The following is a 25,865-nucleotide window of genomic DNA, read 5'->3' on the forward strand; positions in this document are numbered from 1 at the left end:
TCCTTTTGCTTCCATTTGCAGAGTAAATGTGTTATGGTGTATTATACAGGAGAGGAAAACCAGTTGATTTAATGAAGATTCATAGAAGGTTTACTAGGAGACACCCCAAAGGCCTACTCTAATCCCCTCTACCTTGGTCCATCTGAGATCCATCCCCCAGCCTGGTTGGCTGAGGCATCTGTACCTAATTTGGCTTCCCTTAGTGCTCCCCTTTTCTGGAAGGGAAGATACAGCTTTTAACATCAACTTATGGAGTTTGATCCTGATACCTGTGGATAAGCCAACTGCAATCTGGATGAAGGTTACCTAGATTTTGATTGCTTGGTCAATGTTGGATTTGCAGCCACTGTGCCTTTATTAGCCAAACTGTCTTGCAATTAGTCTATAAAGAAACATTTTATTGACATATATTCATGTTCCATACAATCCATCCAAAGTGTACAATGACTTAGTATAACCACAGGTTTATGTATTCATCACCACAATTTTAGAACATTTTTACCACTCCACAAAGAAAAATCCCAGACCCCTTAGCAGTTACCTCTCAATCCCTCTAATCTTCCCTAGCACTACATAACCACTGATCTCAATTCTGTCTCTATATATTTATTTATATTTATATTTCATATAAATGGAATCATATAATGTGGTATTTTGTGTCTGGATTCTTTCACTTACAAAATATTTTTTTAAAATTATTGTTATTTTTTAATTAGAGAAAATGTAAGTTTACGTAAAAGTCATGTAAAAAATATAGCATTCCCATACGCCGCCTATTGTTGCCACTTTGCATAGGTGTCGTACCTTTGTTACAATTGATGAAAGAATATGAAAATATTACCATTAACCATAGTCCATCATTTATATTAGCTGTATTTTTCCCATATATACCACCCTATTAGTAATACCTTGCAATAGTGACATATATTTGACATAATTCATGAAAGAATATTCTTAGATTTGTATCATTAACCACAGTCATTGACCACAACAGGGTTCTCTATGTTATATAATTCTATGTTTTATCTTCCAACATTCCTTCTAGGAATTCCTAGAATTCCTAGTAACATACATAACCCAACACTTCCCCTTTCAACCACATTTACAAAAATAATACAGCACTTAATTACTCATAATAATGTGCTTTCATCACATTGTATATATTTCAAAACATTTACAATCAACCTAAATAGAATATTTGCACAAATCAAGCATCAGCTTCCTGTACTTTACCCCCATTTCATCCTCTGGTAATCTGTATTCTAGATTCTAACTCTCTGAGTTTCTTTATTATAAGTACTTCATATCAATGAGATCATACAATATTTGTCTTTTTGTGTCTGGCTTATTTCATTTAACTTAATGTCCTCAAGGTCCATTCATGTTGTTGCGTGCATCAGGACTTCATTGCTTCTCAAAACTGAATACTGTTTCATCATATGTGTATACCACATTTTGTTTGTCCTTTCATTGGTTGATGGACACTTGGGTTACTTCCATCTTTTGGCAATTGTGAATAATGCTACTGTGAACATTGGTGTGCAAATGTCTATTCAGGTCCTTGCTTTCAGTTCCTCTGGTATATGCCTAGAAGCAGGATTGCTGGATCATATGGTAATTCTATACTTAGCTTCCTGAGGAGCTGCCAAACTGTCTTCCACAATGGCCATACCATTCTTCATTCCACAAGCAGTGAATTTCTCCATATCCTCTCCAATGCTCTGTAGTTTTCTATTTTTTTACTAGTGGCCATTCTAGTAGGCATGAAATGATATCCATTGGAGTTTTGATTTGCATTTCCTTAATAGGTAGTAATGTTGAACATCTTTTATGTGCTTTTTAGCTAATTGTATTTCCTTTTTTGGAAAAATGTCTATTCAAGTCTTTTGCTGATTTTTAAATTGGGGTGTTTATCTTTTTATTATCAAGTTGTAGGATTTCTTTTTTATATTCTGGAAATTAAACCTTTATTGGATATGTGGTTCCCAAACATGTTTTTCACACTGCATAGGATGCCATTTCACCTTCTTGATAAAGTCCTTTGAAGCACAAAAGTTGTTAATTTTGAGGAGGTCCCATTTATCTGTTTTTCCTTTTGTTGTTTGTGCTTTGGGTGTAAGAAACCAAAACCATCACCTACTAGAAGATCTTGAAGATGTTTTCCTACATTTTCTTCAGGGAGTTTTATGGTCGTGGCTCTTATATTTAGGTCATTGATCCATTTCGAGTTGATTTTTGTGTAAGGTGTGAGATAGGGGTCCTTTTTTATTCTTTTGCATATGGGTATCCAGTTCTCCCAGCATCTTTTTTTTGATGCAATTTTATTGAGATATACTCACATACCAGATAATCATCCAAAGTGTATAATCAATGGTTCCCTGTGTCATTATATAGGTGTCCACTCATCATTGCAATCAATTTTGAGCATTTTCATTATTCCAAAAAAAGAAAGAATAAAAAATAAAAATGAACACCCAAAACATCCCTTACACACCCCTCCATTATTTATTTATTTATTGTCCTTATTTTCTTACTCATCTGTCCATACTCTGGATAAAGGGAGTGTCAGCTGCAAGGTTTTCACAATTACACAGTCACACTGTAAAAGCTATTTAGTTACAAAATCATCTTCAAGAATCAAGGCTACTGGATTACAGTTCAACAGTTTCAGTTATTTCCTCCTAGCTATCCTAATACACTAAAAACTAAAAAGGGATATCTATATAATGCATAAGAATAAACTCCAGAATGACCTCTCAACTCTATTTGGACTCTCTCAGCCACTAAAACTTTATTTTGTTTCATTTCTTTTCCTTCTTTTGGTCCAAGAAAGCTCTTTCAATTCCACAATGCCAGGGCCAGGCTCATTCCCAGGAGTCATATCCTATGCTGCCAGGGACATTTACACCCCTAAAAGTCATGTCCCACATAGTGGGGAGGCCAGCACCATTTTTTAAAAACACGATTCTTTCCCAGTTGAATGGATTTGGTAGCTTTGTCGAATATCAATTGGCCAAATATGTGAGGGTCTATGTTTGAACTCTCAATTCAATTCTATTGATCAAAATATATGTCTTTATGTCAGTACCATACTGTTTTGACCACTGTAGATTTATAGTAAGCTTTAAAGTCAGGAAGTGTGAGTCCTCCAACTTCATATTTCTTTCTCAAGAAGTTTTTGGTTATTTATGGCCCATTGCCCTTCCAAATAAATTTGATGATTGTCTTTTCCATTTCTGCAAAGTAGGCTGTTGGAGTTTTGATTGTAATTGCATTGTCTTTAAATCAGTTTGGTAGAATTGACATCTTAATGACATTTAGTCTTCTAATCCATGAACATGCAATGCCCTTCCATTTATTTAGGTCCTCTTTGATTTCTTTTAGCAATATGTTGTCATTTTCTGTGTACAGGTTCTTTACATCCTTGATTAAATTTATTCCTAGATATTTAATTCCTTTGGTTACTATTGTAAGTGGAGTTTTTCCTTGATTTCCTCCTCAGATTGCTCATATCTGGTGTATAGAGACACTACTAATTTTTGCATATTGATATGGTATCCTGACACTTTGCTGAACTCGTTTGTTAGCTCTAGTAGCTTTGTTGTTTTTTTGGGACTTTCTCTATATAGGATCATGCTATCTGCAAGTAGTGAAAGCTTTACATCTCTTTTTCCAATCTGGATGCCTTTTGTTTCTTTTTATTACCTAACTGCTCTACCTAGAACTTCTAGCACAATGTTGAATAACAGTGGTGATAGCAGTCTTCCTTGTCTTGTTCCAGATCTTAGAGGCAAAGTTATCAGTCTTTCAACATAGAGTATAATGTTAGCTGTGGGTTTTTTATATATGCCCTTTATAATATTGAGGATGTTTCTTTCTAATCCTAACTTTGTAGTGTTTTTATCAAGAAAGGATGCTGGTGTTTCTCAAATGCCCTTTCAGCATCAATAGAGATGATCATGTAGTTTTCCCCTTTGGTTTGTAAATGTGCATTACAGTAATTGATTTTCTTGTGTTGAACCACCCTTGCACACCTGGGATAAATCCCATTTGATCTTGTTGTATAATTCTTTTAATGTGCTGTTGCAAGTATTTTGTTGAAGATTTTTGCATCTGTATTCATTAGAGAAATTAGTTTGTAGTTTTCTTTTCTTGTAGTATCTTTATCTGGCTTTGGTATTAGAATGAGTTAGGTAATAGTCCCTCTTCTTCAATTTTTTTGGAGGAGTTTGGGCAGAATTGGTACTAATTCTTCTTGGAATGATTGGTAGAATTGACCTGTGAGGCCAGCTGATCCTGGGCTTTTCTTTGTTGGCAGGATTTTGATGACTGATTCAATCTCTTCTCTTGTAATTGGTCTGTTGAGGTCTTCTACTTCTTCTAGAATCAGTGTAGTTTGTTTGTGTGTTTCTAGGAATTTTTCCATTTCATCTAAGCTGTCTAATTTGTTGACGTATAGTTGTATAAAGTGTCCTCTTATAATCCTTTTCATTTCTGTGGGTTCAGTAGGAATGTCCCCCCTCTCATTTTGATTTTAATTACTTGCATCTTCTCTCTCTTTTTCTTTATCAGTCTGCTTCAGGGGTTGTCAATTTTATTGATCTTCTCAACTAACTTTTGGTATTGTTAATTCTCTCTATGGTTTTTTATTCTCAATTTCATTTATTTCTGCTCTAATCTTGGTTGTTTCTTTCCTTCTTCTTGTTTTGGGATTAGTTTGCTGTTCTTTTTTTTAATTTCTCCTGGTGTGAAGGTAGGGCTTTCATTTTAACTCTTTTTCTTTTTTAATGTGGGTGTTTAGGGCTATAAGTTTCCCTCTCACACTGCCTTCATTGCATCCCAGAAGTTTTGATACTCACAGTTCTTTAATGCCGTTTCCAAGCCTCTTTGTCTTACTCTTCCCTGGATGCTATGAAGTGCCCTCTTCTCCTCCAGAGCCCCAGACAAGTTGTTTCAAATAGTTCCTTCTTGTCCACTAGCTGTTTTTGGAGAAGTGAGTCCTGGTGCTCCCTATCTACCCCAGATGTCTTAGCAATTATATTTTTTCCCTCTGGGTATTTACTTTTCCCATCTGTGAATGAAAAAGAATTGGATTAAATGGCTCTTACATAGAGATTGAATATCTTAGACCTAAGCTTTTCTTTAGACATTGTAGACTGTACTCTTGGCCCTTTCCAAGACAAGTTCTTAGGTCTCCTCAGCCTAGAAAGTACCCTAAAGAGCAAAATAACCTAATATTCTGTCTAGTCCTGCATTAACATCATTTTATGAGGCTACAGCAAGTTTTGCAATAGAGGCCACTCTGCATATTGGCAAAGACAGCCACATTGACAACAGTTTAAAATGTTATTTCATAATAGTTTTTAAAAAAGGTGTTCTTAACTTTAGGCCCTTGGACCCCTGAAAGTTAATGTGTGTGTACATGTGTGCACAAATCCATCCTCATTTTCTTTTTGAAAAAAAATGCAATGCTTTTATCAGATTTGTGACTCTGAAGGACTTGAAAACCTCTGCTTTGAAGTGTGAGTTCTTTGTATATTGGAAAAGCACGTATTTAGGCAAAATTTCTAAATTTAGTTGCACTGTACATTGAGCATGTGAATATACATATTAAGTAAACATCTTCCTATTTCTTTCTTCTGAGACTTCAATATCTGAATTTTAATGTAGGACAACACAAGCAAATACCTCCATGATTGCTTTTCCCCCATCAATTAAGTTTTAATCTCTACCCCTTCACCTTCCCTTCCCTCTCCTCCTCACCTTTCTTCCTTTCCTCCTCCTGTTTCTTTGCCCTTTCTCTTCTCTTCTTTCTTTCTCCCCTCCCCATAAGATTTTATTGTCTATATCTATATATTTACATAGTTTTAGGGCAGAAAAGATGTCTTCTTCACCCTTGTATTCTCAGCCTCTAAGAGAGCTCCTGAAACTTAGTAGTTGCTCAATAAATACTTGTTGAATGAACATATGAATGAAACTTCTGGAACCAATGTTGTTTTTCTTTTAATTGTGAGGCTATTATACTGGATCTAGGGCAATGTGGAAAGTGTTCTTCAAAAGAATTCTGGATGATCTGTGGGGCTGAAAAGTAAGATTTGCTAAAAGTAGTGAGTCTTGACAAATATGAGTAGGTCCCCTGGGTTTGGAGAAATTCTTGTGTCAGGGAACTTTCAGGGCAGCCTCCAGCAACCCCTGCCTCCTAATGCTCCCACCCTTGTGTGGTCCCCTTCTCAGTGTACTACAGTTGGTGTGAGAAAGATGGTATGTCACTTCTGAGATTGCTACAAAAGACTGTAGTTTTTGTCTTGGCATCTCTCTCTATATATTCTGGATCACTTCCTCTGGTGGTAGTCCATGTCATGAGCAGCCCTGGAGTGAGACCACGTGGTGATGAGCTGAAACTTCCCGTTATTGTGATTGAGGTAAGATCCTTTTAGACCCAGTCAAGCCTCAGATGACTACAGCCCCGGCTTACTCCTTGTTTACAGCCCCGTGAGAGGCCCCAGGCCATAGTCAACCAGCTAAGCTACTTCTGATAAGTTTGGGATAATTTACTATGCCATGATAGAAGACTGATACAGTTTGTTGAATGACACCTTTGGCTCAACAGAGTAAATGAGTTGGCATTAGCTAATGAAGCTGAAGAACATCTATTTTCATTCTCCTGATTAATATCCAGGTTGGGGTGGACACAGTTCTTACATCTAGGTTATGACATTGAGAACATAACTTTCCTCTTTGGAATTCTTTTTCTTATCATATGTAAAATAAATAAATTGACATTCAGTATAATCTTTGTGGGTGAAATTGAGTAAGCTCTATGATTCTTAAGAGTGCTAGAGCTGAATTTTTATTAAGGAGACAGTTTTTCCTCTTTAACTGTAGATATGTTAACTTACCCACTAACGTACACTCTATTCCATTTATGAGCTAAGACACTCAGCTCCTCAAAGGCAGGGCTCTGTCATGTGCTCTCTTATATCTCCTCTTCTTACTATAGTAATTGACTTTTTGGGGGGATTTAGTAATTATTTGTTGAAATTCTGAGTGGCTGGAAAAGAGGAGCCTCTCCTTTAATGAGTATTTGCTACTGACACTGACTCTCAATCTTAGGTCTGGGTTAATGTGCTTTGAGAACTTCTGTTTGAGACCCTAATGAATCTAGATGGTATTTTTGACAGAGACTATCATCCTGCTTAGAAAAATAGTAAGGAAAAGAAGAGACAAAATAAAGACAAATTGGCACTGGGTTGATCACACCCTTTTGTGAGTTTGAGAGATTTGATTCTTTATCCTATCTATATCTGTATCTGTATCTATCTCTCTATATACATCTAGTCTGTCCTTATAAATCCCCATTCATTTGTGATATTATTTTAATAACTGCAGGAGATTACTTCTGGTCTTCATTAAGCGACCTTTGTTTTGCTGATATCAGTTAATCTGCTACATTTTATTGACGTATCTATCTGCTGCTTACAGATAAACAAATCAAACAAACGTAACTAGCAGCATCATTTGTTTAAACTTGAAAAAGCCATATCAATAAGTGATATTGTTGTCAGGGTATGTGAGTAGTGTAAATGCGTTTTCTGGCAGCTATACATTAGACTCTCACAAGGGCAAGGAAAATTGAAACTGTCTTTCTAATGGATCATAAATCTCGAAAATGATTTGAATTCATGGATTAAATGTCAGCTTTGAGAGCTTTTGCTGATTTATTTTGGATTTTAAAAGAAAGAACATTTCTATGATAAATCTAATTAGTGCATTCTCATATTCTGTATTAGTTTCCTAAAATAATATTCTTCAAAAGAAATAATATGGCATGTGGATAATTTTTCCTATTAGAAGCTTTTTTATTATTCTCTCTGCTAATTAGAAGACCCTTAGAGATAAATAATATGAAAGTTAGTGTTCTGCCAGAATGTAAAGATTATCGACACCACAGAAACACTAATTGAATCAGCTAGTGTGCTAACTGCATTGGTGAGACTGAGGTAAAAATCAGAGTTCTGATATAATTTCCTTAATGTTCTTCCCCTTTACTTACCATGTATAAGAAGGAACTTGTAACTACTTTCCTGACTCAGCATCAGTTTGGCAACTTTAACATATCTCTCCTTGCCTAAGTTCAAATTAAAAGCATTCTATAAAAAATAAAATAAAACAAACAAACAAAAATCCAGCAGCTTCTTTTGGTCTGAGGAATTGCTCCAGGTGCTGCTCACCATCCTTTAGTTAGAGCTCTTTAATTCTCACTGAGTCTCTGGTCTCTTTTCCCTTTTCCTTTGTTTCACACCTTTATATCATCTCTTCTTTGGGTCTCCTCAGACTAACAATATATTTTGATGTGGTTGTTGGTCAAGGTTTTCTCACCCTCCTCCACTCCCACCTCACAGCCTGAGGGAAGTGATGCTTCATCCATTCCAGGCACTTAACCCAGAAACTTTTGTCCTAGCCGATGCCTCCAGCTTAAATGAGAGGATGAACTGGGCTATTGAGCTTTGTTTCATGGCCAAATGGTCATGGTACCATTTTAAGGAAGTCTTAAGACATCATGCACATTTCCCCCTGTAGTTTGCAAGTCTTGGAAATTACATATCAGTCAAGGTCATTAGTTTTTATAACAGAGTCTAAGGCTCATGAAGTTAGATGCTTTGTGGGGCTTTTAAGATGAGAGGTCTATTGCGTCTAAAATTGGTTGTAAAAGACTACATTGGGCTATATGATACCTGGCTCTTTGGCTAGACTTTCACATATAATGGTGGCATAATCAACTGTCTGCTCCAGTTCTGAGGCTCCCAGAGGAAATGGTTTCTGTTGCCTTTTAAGTAACACTATCTTAATTTGTCTCATGCCTTATAACATTCACGTATAAGATCCGTTGATGAGAATAACATTTTTCTATCTGTCTCTACATGGAGGGCATGGTACTGATCTCCATCTTAGTCAAGCCACAATGGCACAGTTAAAGAATGTTACATTCCTTGTTACCCAAGTTCATTCCCTGATATTTAGAAAATTGTGAACTATGCATTGTTTCATTGGTTCACTTGAAAATTAGACCATCATGACTAAATCACCTTGTGTTCCTATATTGTTACAGAATCTCTCTGTTATCTGACATTCTATTAACAGGAACTCTTTAATAACCAGCATTTCTACTTCACTGTTGTACGGGCAGACTGATTCACAAATGACTTCTTGCAACTAGCCTCTTTATCCCCAATGCCACTCCATCGCTATTGCTACTATCTTCATTCAATTCTTGCAAAAAATTTTTTTGAGCACCAACTATATGCCAGGCACCAATCTAAATTTTGGGAATGAAACAGTGAACAAAGCAGATAAAAACCCCTGCCCTCATGGAGCTTACATTTTAATGGCAGCTTTGAGTCCTTAAGCCCATCCTAGGTAAACAATTTCTGCACCTTTTCTCTCTTCTGTCCTGGAACAAAAGTTGCAATCGCAGGCCCTTTCTGGAAGATTTTTCCTGTTGATAGACTCCCTATGAGAGTCTCTTTCCTTCTACCAGTTTGGCTGTGCCCTCCAAAACATCAAGTGTGCACTCCTGCACCTGCCATGAGGCTGGGAGAGATATGTCCTTGGTGTCTCAGTTTACTAATTTAATGTACACTTTCTTCAAAAAAGCATTAAAACAATGTGAAAAAACATGGTGTGAAAAACCATGATGAGGGTCTTTAGCATTATTAGCATTTTTCTTCAGCTACTTTATGAGTTAAAAATATTTGTGTGGACTGCTCAGGGACACTAAGCACTATTTATCACAAATGCATCCCTGGTTTCTAGCCAGAAATTTTACAAGCAGACTGTTGGAACCCAAGTTATGAGTTGGAAGTTTCTCACACAATGATGATTCAAGGTTGTGAGGATGAATTTGAAGCTTATTAACTTCAGAAATGGCCTCAGAATGAACAAAGAATGATTACCCTTTCTTTATTCTATTTTTAGATTTTTTCTATATTAAATTTCTTCAAAGTGATCATCTATACAGTGTAGTTTGATAACTCAATTGATTTCCCCTTCCCATTAATAAAAACTCCACCTTTTGACCAGCAGAGATAACAAAAAGTTTCCTATACTCAGGAGCCTCCTTTGCTAAAATAGAAACCTATGATTCTAGGTTATCTTTGAAGCCTGGGAAAAGCAACAGAGATGAATTGTTTCATCTCTCTGTCCAAATAGCCTCTCAAGAAAAAAAAAAAAAAGACGCTTTTTGAAAAATGAGATAAAATGGTGTCTAGTGAGTCATGATTTCAGGTTAGTGCTAGCCCAAAGCATCCAGTAGGGTCTACGTTTGTGCGTCTCAATCAAGAGTAAGGGATTCTTTCAGTTCCCTGAGTGTAACCCAATTATGTTACCTAATCTGTTCAGTGGCCTCATAGAGCAGGTGATGAAGGAAATTATTACCTCAGACCACACAGGGAGGAAAGGATGTACAGAAGGGTACAAAGGAGGTTCAGCTAGCTTAAGAGAAGCACGCTGGGCATCAAGAAAAACCTACCTCTTGAACTCACAACCACAATGCCTGCCCTCTGACTTCCCATTACTCTCTGTGTTTGAACTGTGGGGATGTGTGTAGAGAATATTCTTTAGGGGATCATGGCCTGTATGAATGAATACAGGTTGATGATGAAACCCAAACTTCTGGAACCTCTGTTTTTGCCAAGTTTTCCTTAGCAAAACCTTTGGAAAGAACCAGAGGAGGGTGGAGTTTTCAGGAACTGAAATCTCTTTTACTTAGACTATAGCATGTTCTCTGTTTTTTTTTTTTTTTTTTTTTTTTAATTGCAGGCTGCAGTCAGGTGTATAATCCTAAACATAGAGGGTTACAGATCTTCTGTAAAGGCACCTTGAAGTGGGTGTAAGATTTGGATGTGAGGAATTGCAGTTCTTGGAAAGAAACATCAGATCTGGAGTCAGATTCTGAGCAAAACCACTTCTAAATATTTATTTTAAAGAAATAACACTGATGTGGATTAAGACTTAAGTAAAAATACAGCCGGGGATGAAATAGTGTGCAATGATTTTAAGTGTTTGTTCCCAAACTGGAATGCCCAGGTTCAAATCTTAACTCTGCAGTTTAATGAATGCGTGACCTTGAGCAAAGTATTTCATTCTTTTTGTTTGAGTTTCCTCAGTTTCTAAAAGGAAGATTACCATCATACCTATTTCATAGAATTGTTATACACATTAAATTAGTTAAGAGTTGTAAAGGGCTTAGCACAATGTCTGCAGTGAATAAATATTTGCTATTATTATTATTCTAATACTATTAGGCTGTTTACCATAACATTGTTTACTACAAAAGTGAAAAATTGGAAACAATGTAAATATCCGTTGGTAAGAGACTAATTAAAGAAACCATTATGCTTCCATATAATGTGAAACTATGCAGCTTTAAAGATGATGTTTCAGAGGACATGTCAATAACATGGAAAAATATTGTTCAATGGAAAGAAAACAAATTACAAAATATTATACATAGGGCAATGCCCTTGCTAAACATATTATATGGACATACACAGAAAGAAAGGACAGAAAATGTGCACATAAAATGTTAGTCATAGGATCGTGGATGTGTTTTCTTTTCTTTTTCTTCTCCTTGGTTGCATTTTTATTATAAACACATTATATTTGCAAGCAGAGAATACACATGCTTTATTAAAGCAACAACAATTTGGATCCAATAACTTAACCATTGTGCTTGTAAAATGAAAGTAAAAGCAGTGCCCCTGTCATAGGATTGTCGTGATTGTTTTCAGCAAATTGCTCCTTCCTGGCCCTGGTCTGTCCTGACCACCTGATAGACTTAGCCCAGTAATCATTGTTCAGCACATTCCCCTACCTTATTTGCTTCTTATCATTTGCCGCTTCTGAAATTAACTGTGTAATTGTTTGTATTTTTTCTTCTTTTTATCTTTTCTCTCTGAGATGCAAACTCCTTATCTGCGGGAGCTTATCTGTTTTGTTTACAGCTGAGGTGCTTAGAATATTGCCTGGCAGCTCAGGTATTAAATAAATAATTGTTGAATGAATAATGAATATCAGTAAGTTTTGAAAAATGTTGCAGAAAACATTAAATATTGTTATTAGAGGAAGAGATGTGTTTCACTCCAAATGCCTAAAAAATGAACAAGGTTGAAATGCTTGTTTCCAGTGCAATGAACAGGTATGTAAAATGTCGTATCCAGAGCTAGTGCTTAGAGATAGGCTTCCTGTGTGCCTGGCTCTGTTATCAGTTCTTGGCCTGAGTTCCCAGGATTAAAATATTCTTTCGTTTAACTAGTCAACTACTTATTTAGTTCATTCCTGACAGCAATATTGTGAGGTCTGTTAATATTGTCATTTATAACATAATCTGAGATTTTGCAGATAATATAAATGAGGCAGAGGTTACATGACTTGCTCAAGGTCATACAACTAGTTGGCACCCAGGGAACCTGGCTTCCCAGTTTGTGCTTGTTAGCATTACATCATAATGCCAATACTAAGGCAGTCTAAAAATTATCTGTATATGGAATTGTGTGTACATTATTGTATATACACTCAAGTACGCAGGTCATTGCCAACTCAGTGTTAGGTAGAGTTGTTCAATAATATGAAGAGACAAACAGAAGTTGCACAAAACCAAAATTTGAAGGAAAAAAAAAATCAAGCAATAAAACTTAACTCTAACTTAATTTTATGTTTAAATGCAACTTTCACAAACATCCTCTTATTTTATTGACCTCAAATATCTTGAATTTGAAGCTAATCATGGAAATATTTTTATATTGAAAGGTTAATAGCTTAAATTTGTAAAGGATACTTAAAAATCAACAGAAATATTACTAATGCTCTAAATAGAAAAATGAGAAACAGGCCTAGAAATTCACGTAAAAAATAAGAAATGCAAATGACTTAATTAAAAGAGAAAATGGTTATTCTTACAATAGTCCAAAAAATAAAATAAATTGATACAATGCCGCAATGCTATTCTTGGTCGAACAAATTCTGAAGCATTAGAAAAAGGATAATTCTCATGCTGGCAGGGAGTAGGCAATGGTAATCTAATAAACATGTAAGAAAGGAATAAGTTTCGTTTTCACATAGAGACAGCATGGAATAAGGGAAATGGAGGCAAAACCAGTTTAAACAAGCCCCAGACAAAGAGAAGAGAGAATCTGCCTGATGTAAAGAGACATGAGGTAGTATCAGAGGCTGGAACTCACAGCAAAAAAATAAAAATTTGGGGGGGGGATTGGCTAATCAGTTCAAAATCTCAATAATGAGCTAGTTGGCTCTCTGGGATTGGCTGTACAAATTAAAATCTCAAAAGATGAATTAGTTAGTGTTCTCGGATAGGCTGTAACCTCTGTAGTACCCAGTCAATGGGGAAACAGGGGAGGGACTTGCGAATTAGGAGTAGGAGATTTAAACATCGCCATTCTCTTCCTCTGGCGCGCCAGCCTTCCGCGTGTTTGGCTGGACGCCCCATCTTGCAAGATCGTAAATAAATTCTTTTCTCCTCCAGAACCGAGAGAGCGTTTATTCCCTTATAGGTACCACTTTATTTCCGACAAACGTGGGAATATAAAGTAGTATAGACTTAATGGCAACAAATTTGTCTTGTTACTTTAAGAACCCTAAAGTGTTCACATCATTTGCTTCATTAGTTCTTCTAGGAAACAGAGACGTAGAAAATATTTCTGTTCATCCAAATATTACTTAGAAAAAAAAGGGGGAGCCCTTTTTATTTAATTATTCCCCTAAAATAATAGGGGAATAATTAAATAAATAAGTGAATATATTGTAAAGGGTACTTTTAATCTTCTAGAATAGTGTTCATGATAAAGTGCTGTTTGAGGAGAAAAACCAGGGTTTTGAATATTGGAATCACATTACAATGCATTTATATTCCCGGAAAAAAGTCTGGATGGATTTTCAACAAAGTGGTCGCCTTAGTTTCTTCTGAAAATGAGATTGAGTACGTTTATTTTTCTTTTTGCTTTTCTGTATTTTCCAGTTTTGGACAATAACCATAAAAACAGTTAAGCATTTCTAAATATAAATCATACAACCCTGAAAGACAGTGTTAGAAATTACTGATTTGTCTCAGCACAATGCCCATTTTAACAACAGCTTTGTGCCAAGCAATAAGGCTATTGTAAACACAAATTTGGAGACATCAGACCTTGAGATGCCCTTCAATCAGAACTTAATTATTCAAGACCTAAGAAGGACAGTCAAATTCAAACATTCCAGATGTACTCAGAAATTTATGTAAGTGCTACAGAGAAATAAATGCCCACAAACAAAGAAATAAAGTCCTTTTGGAATCTGCAGAGAATTTTATCATGCAGCCTCATTAGATACTAGATAGTTATGGTATTGGGGGAAAAATTCAGTCTATTATTATATATCTCTTTTCTGCCTCATTGCCTTTCTTTTTAAAGCTTCATTGCTTTTATGCTTATAGTTTTAACCACTATTGTTACCTCTGTTCTGCCAAAAATTAATGCACCATTTATTCACGATTTCTTCCTATGGCCTGTCTTTCTTCTTCACTGTGCAGCTCACTGCAAGTGTGTGAGCAGACAACTCATACCCATCACCCCTTTCAGTTTTCTGGAGTCTAGGCTGCCCATCACTGCTCCCAAGATGTTGGCTTTTCAGTTTCTGTTTTCCCTTCTTAAATCATTTGGGCTTATCGTCTTTCTAAATAGTTCTTATTATGGTAAAAATGATTTGAGAAACAGGGTAGGGAGAATGAGGTCCATGATTTCATCCATTTTTGTATCAGTTAGGATAGGTTAAGTTATATTACAGTAATAAGCAACCCCCAAGTCTCAGTGGTGTAAAACAACAAAAGCTTGTTCTTGCTTATGCCTCAAGTCTATTATAGCTTAGCAGTGGGCTTTGTTTGGATAATCATTAACTCCAGAAGTAGATAAGTGGAGCAGCCACCATTTGGAATTTTGATGCTTGCTTTGGCAGAGGGCAAATAAAGCTTTGGTATATCTCACACTGTCAGTTAAATGCTCTTGCCTTGAAGTGACGTACCCCACTTCTGTTCACAACTCAAAAGGCAGAACTGGTTCTATGATTCCACCTAACACCAGGGACAGGAAGAACTCGGCAAGCAAAGTGTAGGGAATAATTAGGAAACAAAACTAGTAGCTACTTTACTTCTTCTCCTAAAGGAATATTTTTGAGACTTTGCTTTTAGTGGTTCTTGAGAGCCAGTTACCCCGGTTTAGACAAGCCTATGCATATCAGGGTGGTACTAAACCAAAGAGCATTTTAATTACCTGCTGTGTGCCAGGTACTGTGGTAGGTGCTAAGGGCACAAAAGTGAGTATCTTGGGGCTCTCAGCTTCAAGGAGTAACTGTTCTAGTGAGGAAGAAAAACAAAAAGCTACACCACTAAAAAGCCACATATGCCAAGTACTGTAAAAGAGGTATGAACCAAATTGTATGGGAGTACGAAGTGCTATGGAAGGCACATGCGTTCCATCCACAAAGCAAGTAATGTCAATCAGCAGATTTGTAAAACACCAGGGAGGGCAGAACAGGCCCCTTAGACCTCTGCATTCATTTCACCACCCTCTACATGTAACCTACACAGCCTCATGTAACCTACAGAGCAGTTGGGTGACTCCTTGAGAAATAGAAAAGTTTGACTCAAATCAGCAATTCCATGTCTGATGGAAAGGCCAAATCCCACTTCAAGATTTCTGTAATTTCCAAGGGGACTTACATTCTTCTTATCACCTTTTTCCTGTGGGATTCTGCTTCTCACACTGTGTTCCATAGTGTCACTTTCAGAGGTGAACAATCCATTTAATTTCCACAAAAGAAACAACTCATAGCAAAGCTTGTTTATGCAATAGACTTCACAGAAGACTGGGTGGGAGTAGCAGTAATAGAGGTTTATGTGGCAGCAATATAACTTCAAATAGAATTCTAAACCATTCTGAAAATGACTTGAAGTCAATCACCCTATCTGATCTCTGCTTCTCCGCATCTTGGAGTCCTTCTTTGATCTCCTTTCTCTTCCCCTCTTTTTCTTCTTTCTTTGTATAAGTTAGGATAGCCTAGATTACGCTGTGGTAACAAACCAGTCCCCAGATCTCAATGGCTTAAAAAACAAGGTGTTATTTCTTGCTGATAATGTAAGTCCATTGTAGATCAGCAGGTATCTCTTTCATATCATCCCTGCACATTGGGAGACAAAAAAATTCTTCTATTTATCTTATATGGTATAATTTAGTGCTTGCCTTTTGATTCCTGGATTCTAGCCAAACCTATATCCTATATCCTGAGAGGATATTGCTTTATCCTGACTAGATTATCATGGTATTTTTCCAAACGATGATAGTTAAATCTCTGGGAGAACCTCTGGTACTAGCTGTTCAGATAGTTTGTTTTCATGTAACAAATATCAATTTATAATATATACATACTTATTTATAGGACTGGCACAATCCCCGTTTCTGGAAGTCTGGGAAGGAGACTTGGACTAGAAAAAAGCAAGGTTAGCAGGTCAGTTAGTGAAATATATATGGAGATTCACCGAAGTATTTGTCCTTTAAAGTACTAGGTCTTGGCTCTTACAGATTTTTCAATTTAGAATGACCTTCAACTTGATTGTCCTGTGGTTGCCTCTTTCTTATAATTGAGTTCAGTGTCAACTTAAATATTACTTGTCAGTGAAGTTTTTCCTGACTGCCGTATCTTAAAAAAATGTCCTTGTCCCCCAACAGATAGAGAATCCACTATTACTGTCTTTCAGTTACTTATTATTATCTGAAATTATCTTGTTTATTTATGTTTTACTTACTTACTGTCCATTTTCTCCAACTAAAATAAAGTCTACAGGGACAGGAATCTGTTGTTCCTACAGACATCTGAAATCTTAGCACTTATGTCTGGCATAAGTAGGCACTCAGTAAAATTTGTTACATAAATGAATGAATTTTTTGGCTCCTCTTGGTAGTCCTACAATCAAAATACATGTGTCATGATGATTTTTGTTCTTGGTTTTGTTTTAAAATTAAGGTTTCTCTGAGTTTGGGTTTCTGTGTGAATTTATAGGAAGCCTAAGAATATGCAGAAGACAGACTATGTCTTAGGGGGATTTAGCTACTGCAGCTCACCAAATCCAAATCCCCAAAGCAAATAAATGTAAACATTTGTAAGGGCTTATTATACAAATTCAGCTTCAAATCAAGTCCTCTTATCATGCTTTCCAATTGGATTGTCTCTACTAGACTTATCCCTTCCCCCTCCTTCCTCTTCCTTTCCTTCCTTTTTCTCTCTTTCTTTCCTTAATTTTTCTCTCTTACTATCTTCCTCTCTTTCTTCCTCCTTCCCTACTTTCTTTTACCCTTCTTCCCTATCTGAAACTTAGTTATTTTTTATAATCCAGGAAGAGAGAATTGGCTCATTGTTCTCATTGTTCTAATCCTTAGAAAATTAATTCAAGGGAAGAACCCAGGTGTAGAGGAAAACATTGGAACTTGGAGTCTTGGCTTCTAACTCTAAATTCTCTGAATGGGTGACTATGAGCACATCACTCTTTGGGCCTCAATTTCATCATCTAAGAAAAGGAGGAACGATCTTTGAGATCTATTCCATCTCTTTGAATCTGTAAGTCTATGAATCTTGTAACAGTGTTTTGGTTACATTAATCTTTGCATTTCTAAGTTTTTGTATTTTAAAATACTACACATACAGGTAGTTTCAGTGGAGTATTGCTTTGTGTTGTCTTTTTAAAGTACATCAGGGATGACACAACACATTGACATGAGTTCTATGAGCCCCACGTGGATTCAGTCCTTGCACAGCACAGTCACTTCTTGTACATATTAATTCAGGAAAAAAAAACAAAAAAAAACAACTTGTGCTCTTATAGATACTGGCCTTATCCTCACTGTCTGCAAATTTTGAACCTAGAAGTCTTTCAATAAATTGGTAGAGGAAAGATTTATTGGTGACTTCTAAGACCCTAAAAGTTGTTTTTCATAAAAGGCGTTGGACCTTCCAGGTTGTATATGAAATAACCTTAGCAATGCAGATGATTCTGGTCATGGTAAAAACATACAGTGAAATTGCCAGTGAAAACCATTCCACAGCAATCTATCGTGAATTAAGTGTCTGGCACTTTAAAACTGAAATGTTTTTGCTAAAACCTCAGCACCAGTAAAATATGCTTTCACTTGCATAAGAAGAACTGGCCTAATGGAGAAAACAGAAAGGCAAGCAGGTCAAAAGAAACATTAGTATGGGAAAAAGAAAATGCCTGGCAGCTATATAAGAAAGATAATCATTTTTCCTAATATGAACCTGCACAGGAAGTTCATTATTATGAGTTATTTTGTAAATCACTCCTCCTTTTGGTCTTTAACATTCATGTGTTTACAGCTAAAACTGGGAGCTTGCAATTTGGGAATAATGGGAATGTCCTCCATCAGGTACCCACTGATTTGGGTCCCCACAGACCCAACCAAATATCCCGGTGGGGATTACATGGTTGTGTCCCTTCTACCAATATCCCTAGTGTTTGTCTAACCTAGTAAATATCTATTTCTGTATTAATTTATATTTTCATGATAAATAGCTGAATTAAATTTTTACTCCCTAGTGATAAAAGCAACCTAAGGTTTCTAAGACTTGAATTAAAAAACAAACTCCAGAGAAGAATATTCTGAGACACTGATAGGAAATTTTAAAACTAGGAATTAATATAATTTAATTTAAGAAACTTTGACATTGCCAGGAAAAATCTTCAAAACAAGCCTTCTTGTGTTGCATTTTGCATAATATTTTTATGTTATGACAAAATTTCCTAGTGTTAGGCCAGTGTTTTCCAGTAGTTATTAAAGCAAGAAATCAATAGCAACAATAAAAGGAAATAGATTTGACTTGTGTAAATATTTTTTGTTTTCTTTTGTTTTTGTCCTGCCCTTTTTGCAATGGCTCGTAGTCAATTTTAGATTGTAAACTGTTTCAATTAAATTATTATAATGTGCATTTTCATGTATTTGATCATTCTTTTCTCCCAGAATAGATGAAAGGAGTCTCAGTATTCTGTTGAATTATTTGAATTCTTATAGACAAAACTTAACATCTGTTTTAATCTAATGCAATGTTTTTAATGGGTGTCTACATTTCTGTCTTTGTAAAATGTTCCTGTTATCACAAATATATTTTCAATCCAGATATACCAAATGTGTTTTGTATAATTTTACGTATTTTCTTCGTATAATTGAAATACTTTGATGTCAAAATCAGTTTGTGTGTGTGTGTGTGTATGTGTACATATGTGTAAAGTTTTTGTTTGTGGTGGTTTTAAATTATGGTTGCAAATTCTTGGACACCTCTTCCATTGAGAGGTGGCAACTAAGTCCCCTCCTTTTGAATCTAGGCAGGCTTGTAGTTGCTTTGATTAGTAGAGTAACTTGGGAGTGATATTATGTGATTTCCAATGCTAGGTCATAAAAAGCCATGCAGCTCCACCCTGTTTGCTGGAATACTTGCTCTTAAAGCTCTAAGCCATTGTGTAAGAAGGACAATACTTAGAGGCCTCCATGTGGTGAACAGCCCAAGCCACAGGGAAAAGCCACAAGTAGGTTGACACTAGTACTATTTGAATTCTTCCCTTGGTACATCCCAGCACAGGCACAGTGCAGGTGAGTGAGGAAGTCTCCAGATTATTTTAACTTACATTCATTCAAGTCACCCCTAGCCATTCAAATCTACCCAGCTGAGACATCAGATAACGTGGAGCAGAGACAAGCCATTCTTGCTTTGCCCTGTCCTGAATTCCTGACCCACAGAATCCATGAATGTAGTAAAAGGGTTGTGGTTTTATTCCTCTAAATTTGGCCTGGTTCGATATGCAGGAAAATTCATTGTAATTTTTCTGGATACTACGTACTTCTTCATATTTTCATTATAGCTTCTACTTCTAAAATACTCAGCCCAGCAAAAATATATAGCTCATACTATAATATGAAAAGGCAGGGTGTTGCTGATTAGGCAATCCAAGCAATCTTCAAATCTACTTTTCCTTTCTGTTCATCAAAATAAATATTTCTAGTATATCCATGGTATTAAAAATGCATTAAAAGCTTCAGTTACTTTCTTGATGTTTATATTAGGTATCTGGAAGATCATGCAGCAATCTTTTAGGGTACTACATGGAGTACATCAGTAGTTTTCCAAAATTTTGAACACTTGTCCATCATTATATACATGTACTACTATGCTAATATATTGAGTATATTCCAAATTCCACAAAAACAGAAAAATAAAAGGATGAGACAAAATTCAATAGAAATAGAAATTCACAAATTTATTTTCCACATCACAGTGAAACATCTTACCAATCCATTGAAGTGTTCACATTAACTTTGGTGAGCAATGAAGTAGATAGTTGATGGAAAGGATAGCCAAATCCAGTTGCATTTATTTGTAAAATGGCACAAAAATATAAATTAACTGCTTGGGCTCATTACCATTTCCATTCTTCTATTATACTTCTATTGACTTTTGTGATCATCACATCTATTATTTTACAAATTTAGCCTTCAAGACAGAATAATGAATGGATCATTGACTGAATTGTGGTCAATAGACTATTATAATTTCCCTTAATACAGCAATATTGAAGAGTCCCAGTTTGTTTGAAACTTACAGTTGCTGAATAACTATGAAAATAGATAGGCGTAATAATGAAGACACTGAGAAAATACAAAAGAAAAAAAACCTAGCAATTAGAACAAAAATACAACAAAAGGTCATGAAACAGGAAAACCACTTTCAAGGTTAAGTTATTTTGGGATTTGGCTGTGTTTTATATATTTATATATAATTTATCTATTTTTAGCTATTATAAAATATATACAACATTAAAGTAATTTTAACAATTTTAAGTAGACAAGTCTTTGATATTAAGTACATTGATAATAGTGTGTAACTTTCACTGCTATCTATTTCCAAACTATTTTCATCATCCCAAACAAAAACTCATACTCATTTAGCAGTAACTCCCCATTCCCTCCTCCCCTACCCCTGATAACCACTATTCTGCTTTCCATCCCTATGAATTTGATTATTCTAAGTAGTTTATATATGTAAGAAAAATCATACAATATTTGTCCTTTTGTGTCTGGCTTATTTCACTCACCATGATGTCTTCAGGGTTCGTTCATGTTGTTGCATGTTTCAACAATTCACTTCTTTGTCCATTTGTCTGCTGATGGACACTTGGGTTGCTTCTACCTTTTGGCTATTGTGAACAATTCAGTGATGAATATTGGTGTACAAATAATCTGTCTGAGTCTCTGCTTTCAGTCCTGTTGGGTACATACATAGGAGTGGGATTTTGGGTCATTTGGTAATTCTATGTTTAGCTTTCTGAGGAACTGCCAAACGGTTTTCCACAGTGGCTTCACCATTTCGCATTCCCACATCTTTGTCAACACTTGCTATTTTCAGTTTTTGAAACAATTATCTCATATCCTGCAAACTTTCTTAATTCATTTATTAATTCTGGTAGTTTTCTTATAGATTCTTTGGGATTTTCTATATATAGGATCATGTCATCTGCAAATAGGGATAATTTGACTTCTTCCTTTCCAATTTGGATGCCTTTTTTTTTCTTTCTCTTGACTGATTGCTCTGGTTAGAACTTCCAGTACAATATGCTATATATTTTTGAGATGTGAATTAGGTTTTCAGTGCAACCAGCATTTACTTTATGCTTACTATTTACCATAATACTAGATGCTTTCTCTCAGATATTATTTAATCTCCCCAGACTTGTATTTTTCTAATCTCTCCTATAAAAAATCATTTATATTAGGAAGATAGTTATAAACAAATAAAATGTAATGGATACGTTACTTCTTAACAAAATCATGATTTTGTATTTGCCTGGTTTTGTAAAGTTTTATTGGAACACAGCCATGTTCACTTGCTGATGTATTGTCTATGGCTGCTTTTGATCTACAGTAGTAGAGTTGAGTATTTGCAACAGAGACTGTACGGCCCACGAAGCCTAAAATGTTTACTATTTGTGCCTTTTCGGAAAAAGTTGCCTACTCCTTATTTAAGAGATATGCTAAACCTATTTCTTTATTTCACTCAGGTTTGCAACTAGTCAGGGCAAAATCTTCATAAAGAGTGATGTTTCATGGATAGATGGGTGGCTCAAGTGATTTGTGAAGGAATTAGTGCCTTTCACCTAGAGAAAGATACTTAAAATTTATCATTGATTGGGTATTATTAAACCAGTCAGGCAAATTAGGTTGGAAAAAAGAAATTGTGAGATTGCAAAATAGTTAGTTTGCAGTTCAGAAAGTGTAACTATTAGATTCTTAACATTTTCCTTAGAATTTAGGGTCTTTCAGCACCTTTCAAATTATGCAGAGTAGTGGGCCATCCTTCTAGTTCTATGGGGGAATAGCTTTCATTTTCTTATCTGCCCAGTTCTTGTTGGCTGGCATTACACTGGCCTGTGAGGCTTTGTATTCTCGGAGTAGAGTAACTCAGCATTGGTGGGCTGAGTTGCCAAGATAGAACGTGTTGGGGTGGGTTCTTTCCTGGAGTGGCCTAAACCAGTGTGATCTATTGGGTGTGAAGCATTGAACCAAGGTGATTATCAGAGGAGTAGCATCAACTCTGGAATTCTAAGACATATGTACATTTACAGAAAGGAAACAATGTTAGAATTTTGAAGTACAGAACGTTAGGGCTATTTTAAGAAATAGAATGAGTGCTTGCTTAGTTGAGATGAAACCCTTCTGGAAAACATGGCACAGGGGCCCTGGTTGCTTCCAGTCTTGGGGTGTCGGCCACAGGTGTGTGGCAGAATGGCTTTGCTGTTTCATTGCTGCTCTTCCAAGCCAAGAATCAGGCAGCTCCATTAGTTGTTGCATATGGAACTGTGTTGGGAAAGATTGCATTTATTTTATTTTATTTTTTTAATTAAATGCAATTTTATTGAGAGATATTCACACAACATACAATCCCTCAAAGTATACAATCAGTTGTTCATAGTATCATCATATAGTTATGCATTCATCACCACAATCAATCTTTGAACATTTTCATTACTCCAAAAAATAAAATAAAAATAAAAATACAAAAGAACATCCAAAACATTCTGTTCCCCTCCTCCCCCATTGCTCATTTACTTTAACACTCATTCATTGTTTTTTTTTAACTTTGTCAAAAAATTAAAAAGAAACAATAAAAAAATTTCAAACAAAACCAAAACAAAGGAATAAGAAAAAATAAATAACCTAAAATAACTATGTTGGGGACAAATTACATTTAAAAACCCATGAAATCTGACATTCCTATTTCTCACAGGTAATGGTGATGAAGGGAGTTACTCTACTAGAACGATGCTGGGAACAGAGCAAGTACTCAGAACATGCTCACTGAAAAATAAAAATAATTTACCATTATATAATCAGTGTGAACACAATTTTATCAAGTTTTCCTTCAGTTATTGTCACAAGAGAAAAGCATCATATAAATGTAAAACACACACACACACACACACACACACACACACACACACACACACGTATGTAATTGTAAACTCAATCTAGATTTCCACTTGGTAGATTATTCTAGAACAGTTTAAGTTCAGACTGTTTTCATGCCTACTGCATTATGGAGATAATCAGAGCAGGTATTTTTTTCCAAAATGCAAATTTATCATAGCATTAGTTCAGCAAAGCATGGTGGAGAAGTTTAAGATACCTTAAAAACCAGTCCTTGCCTTATTTTTTACCTAATTCATGTTAGTCCTCACCTAACACACAGTCTATTGCAAAGAAAATGAAGATTTCCTCTGAATAATACTTCATTCTCCCAGTACATGTGGGTATATTTTGTCCATGGTAGGTTGGAGTGTAGAAAATGTTAAAGGGGCAGATAATGCCTTGTGCTCTCTGAGTGGCGGATTGAGCCCACTCTTCTATTCTGCTAGCCTGACCCACCAATCTCTGGCCTGCCTTGTGTCTTAGTTGAAGACTTTTTAGGCAAGGTTATGCCACCAGAGAACTGAAGATCTTTCTTTCCTAGGACCAAAGGGGCTTAATCCCAGACTCTGGAATTTACCATGTCAGGAAACTCTACCTTACAATTACTTGTGAATCATCTCCCATTTTCTGTCTCATTCACAAACATAATTCAAGCAATTTATTCAAAATACCACTAATCAGGAAGGGAATGAATTATTTTGGGACAGGAGATGTGGGAGATGTTAGTTTTGCTACTGATTGCTGTATAACTTTTGAAAAATCACTGCCATTTTATGTAAGTGGGGTTTAATGTCACCAAGATTAGTAAGGGAATGGTGGCAGAAGACCAGGGAATTTAAAAATATAATATTGCCTACTTTTGCAAAATATTACCAAAGGACCAGATAGTCACATTACAGAAGAATTTCAAATTCTGCAAAAGTAATGTATTATCAAACCTCTAATAACTAAGGAAGCAGGCTGCAAATGGTATGACAAAGTTCTGTTAGATTGTCTAGTATGTTATAAATGGTGCTATTCCATTCAAGTTAGGAAAAAATGGATATGCATTGGAAGTTTCAAGACCGCATGCATATTGTACAGCAATTCACTCCTACTTAAAGGATTATTATCTTATTGGTACAAGTTCTCTCCAGCAGATGGGAAAACTTGAGAATTAAATAACATACAGTTTGCCAATACGTATTAATAGCTTTTGACCCTCCAAGTTTTGTATGCCTATCAGAATACCATCTTTAATTCTTTCAATTCCTGGTATTTGTCAATCTGAGAAGCAGAGAATATATCCACTTTGACATGTTTTCTCTTATAGTGCTTCCATCCTATCACATATAATGAGACACAGTTTTTATTTCATTATTGACAACTATAGAACAGCATGGTAGCAACTTATTAAAACAGTAATGTATAATGACTTCTGATGGGGTCTGCAGAATGGATATATGTTAACTAGTTTAAAAATGTTTACCTCTTAATTGCTGTTTTTAAAAATCACACTTTTTTTTCTACATCATCCTCTTTATTTTATTTATTTTTGTTTTTTTCCCATGCAAATTTTATTGAGAAATATTCTCATGTCATATAGTCATCCACAGTGTACAATCAATTGTTCACAGTATCATCATATATTTGTGCATTCATTACCACAAATCAGCCCTTGAACACATTCATTACTCCAAAAAAAAAAAAGAATAAAAATAAGAAAAAAAAGAACAACCCCTGTTCCTGTTCCTGTTTGCTAATGCTGCCGTTATGCAAAGTACCAGATATAGATTGGCTTTTATAACGGGAGTTTATCTGGTTTCAGAGTTATAGTCCTAAGGCCATAAAAGTGTCCAGACTAAAGCATCAAAAATAGGGTACCTTCACTGAAGGATGGCCGATGGCATTCGGAAAACCTGTTAGCTGAGAAGGCACATGGCTGGTGTCTGCTTATCCTGGGTTGTGTTCCAGCTCCTCTCTCAGCTCCTGTTCATTCTTGGTTCTTTCTCCCAGGATGTTTCTCTCTAAGCGCCTGGGGGTCCTGTCTTAGCATATCCTGTGGCAAACTCTGGGCTTCATCTCTAAGCTTAACATCTCCAAATGTCCTGTCTACATCTCTAAGCATCTCCAAGTGTCTGTGCCAGCAAGCATCTGGGTCTGTGTGGCTCTTTTTAAAGGACTCCAGAAAACTAATCAAGACCCACACTGAATGCGTGGGGCCACACCTCCATGGAAATAATTTAGTCAGAGTTATCACCTACAGCTGGGTGAGTCACATCTCCATGGAAACACTCAATCAAAAGGTTTCAACCT

The sequence above is a fragment of the Choloepus didactylus genome, chromosome 1 (genome assembly GCF_015220235.1).
Source record: "Choloepus didactylus isolate mChoDid1 chromosome 1, mChoDid1.pri, whole genome shotgun sequence".
In the NCBI taxonomy this organism is placed as follows: Eukaryota; Metazoa; Chordata; class Mammalia; order Pilosa; family Megalonychidae; genus Choloepus; species Choloepus didactylus.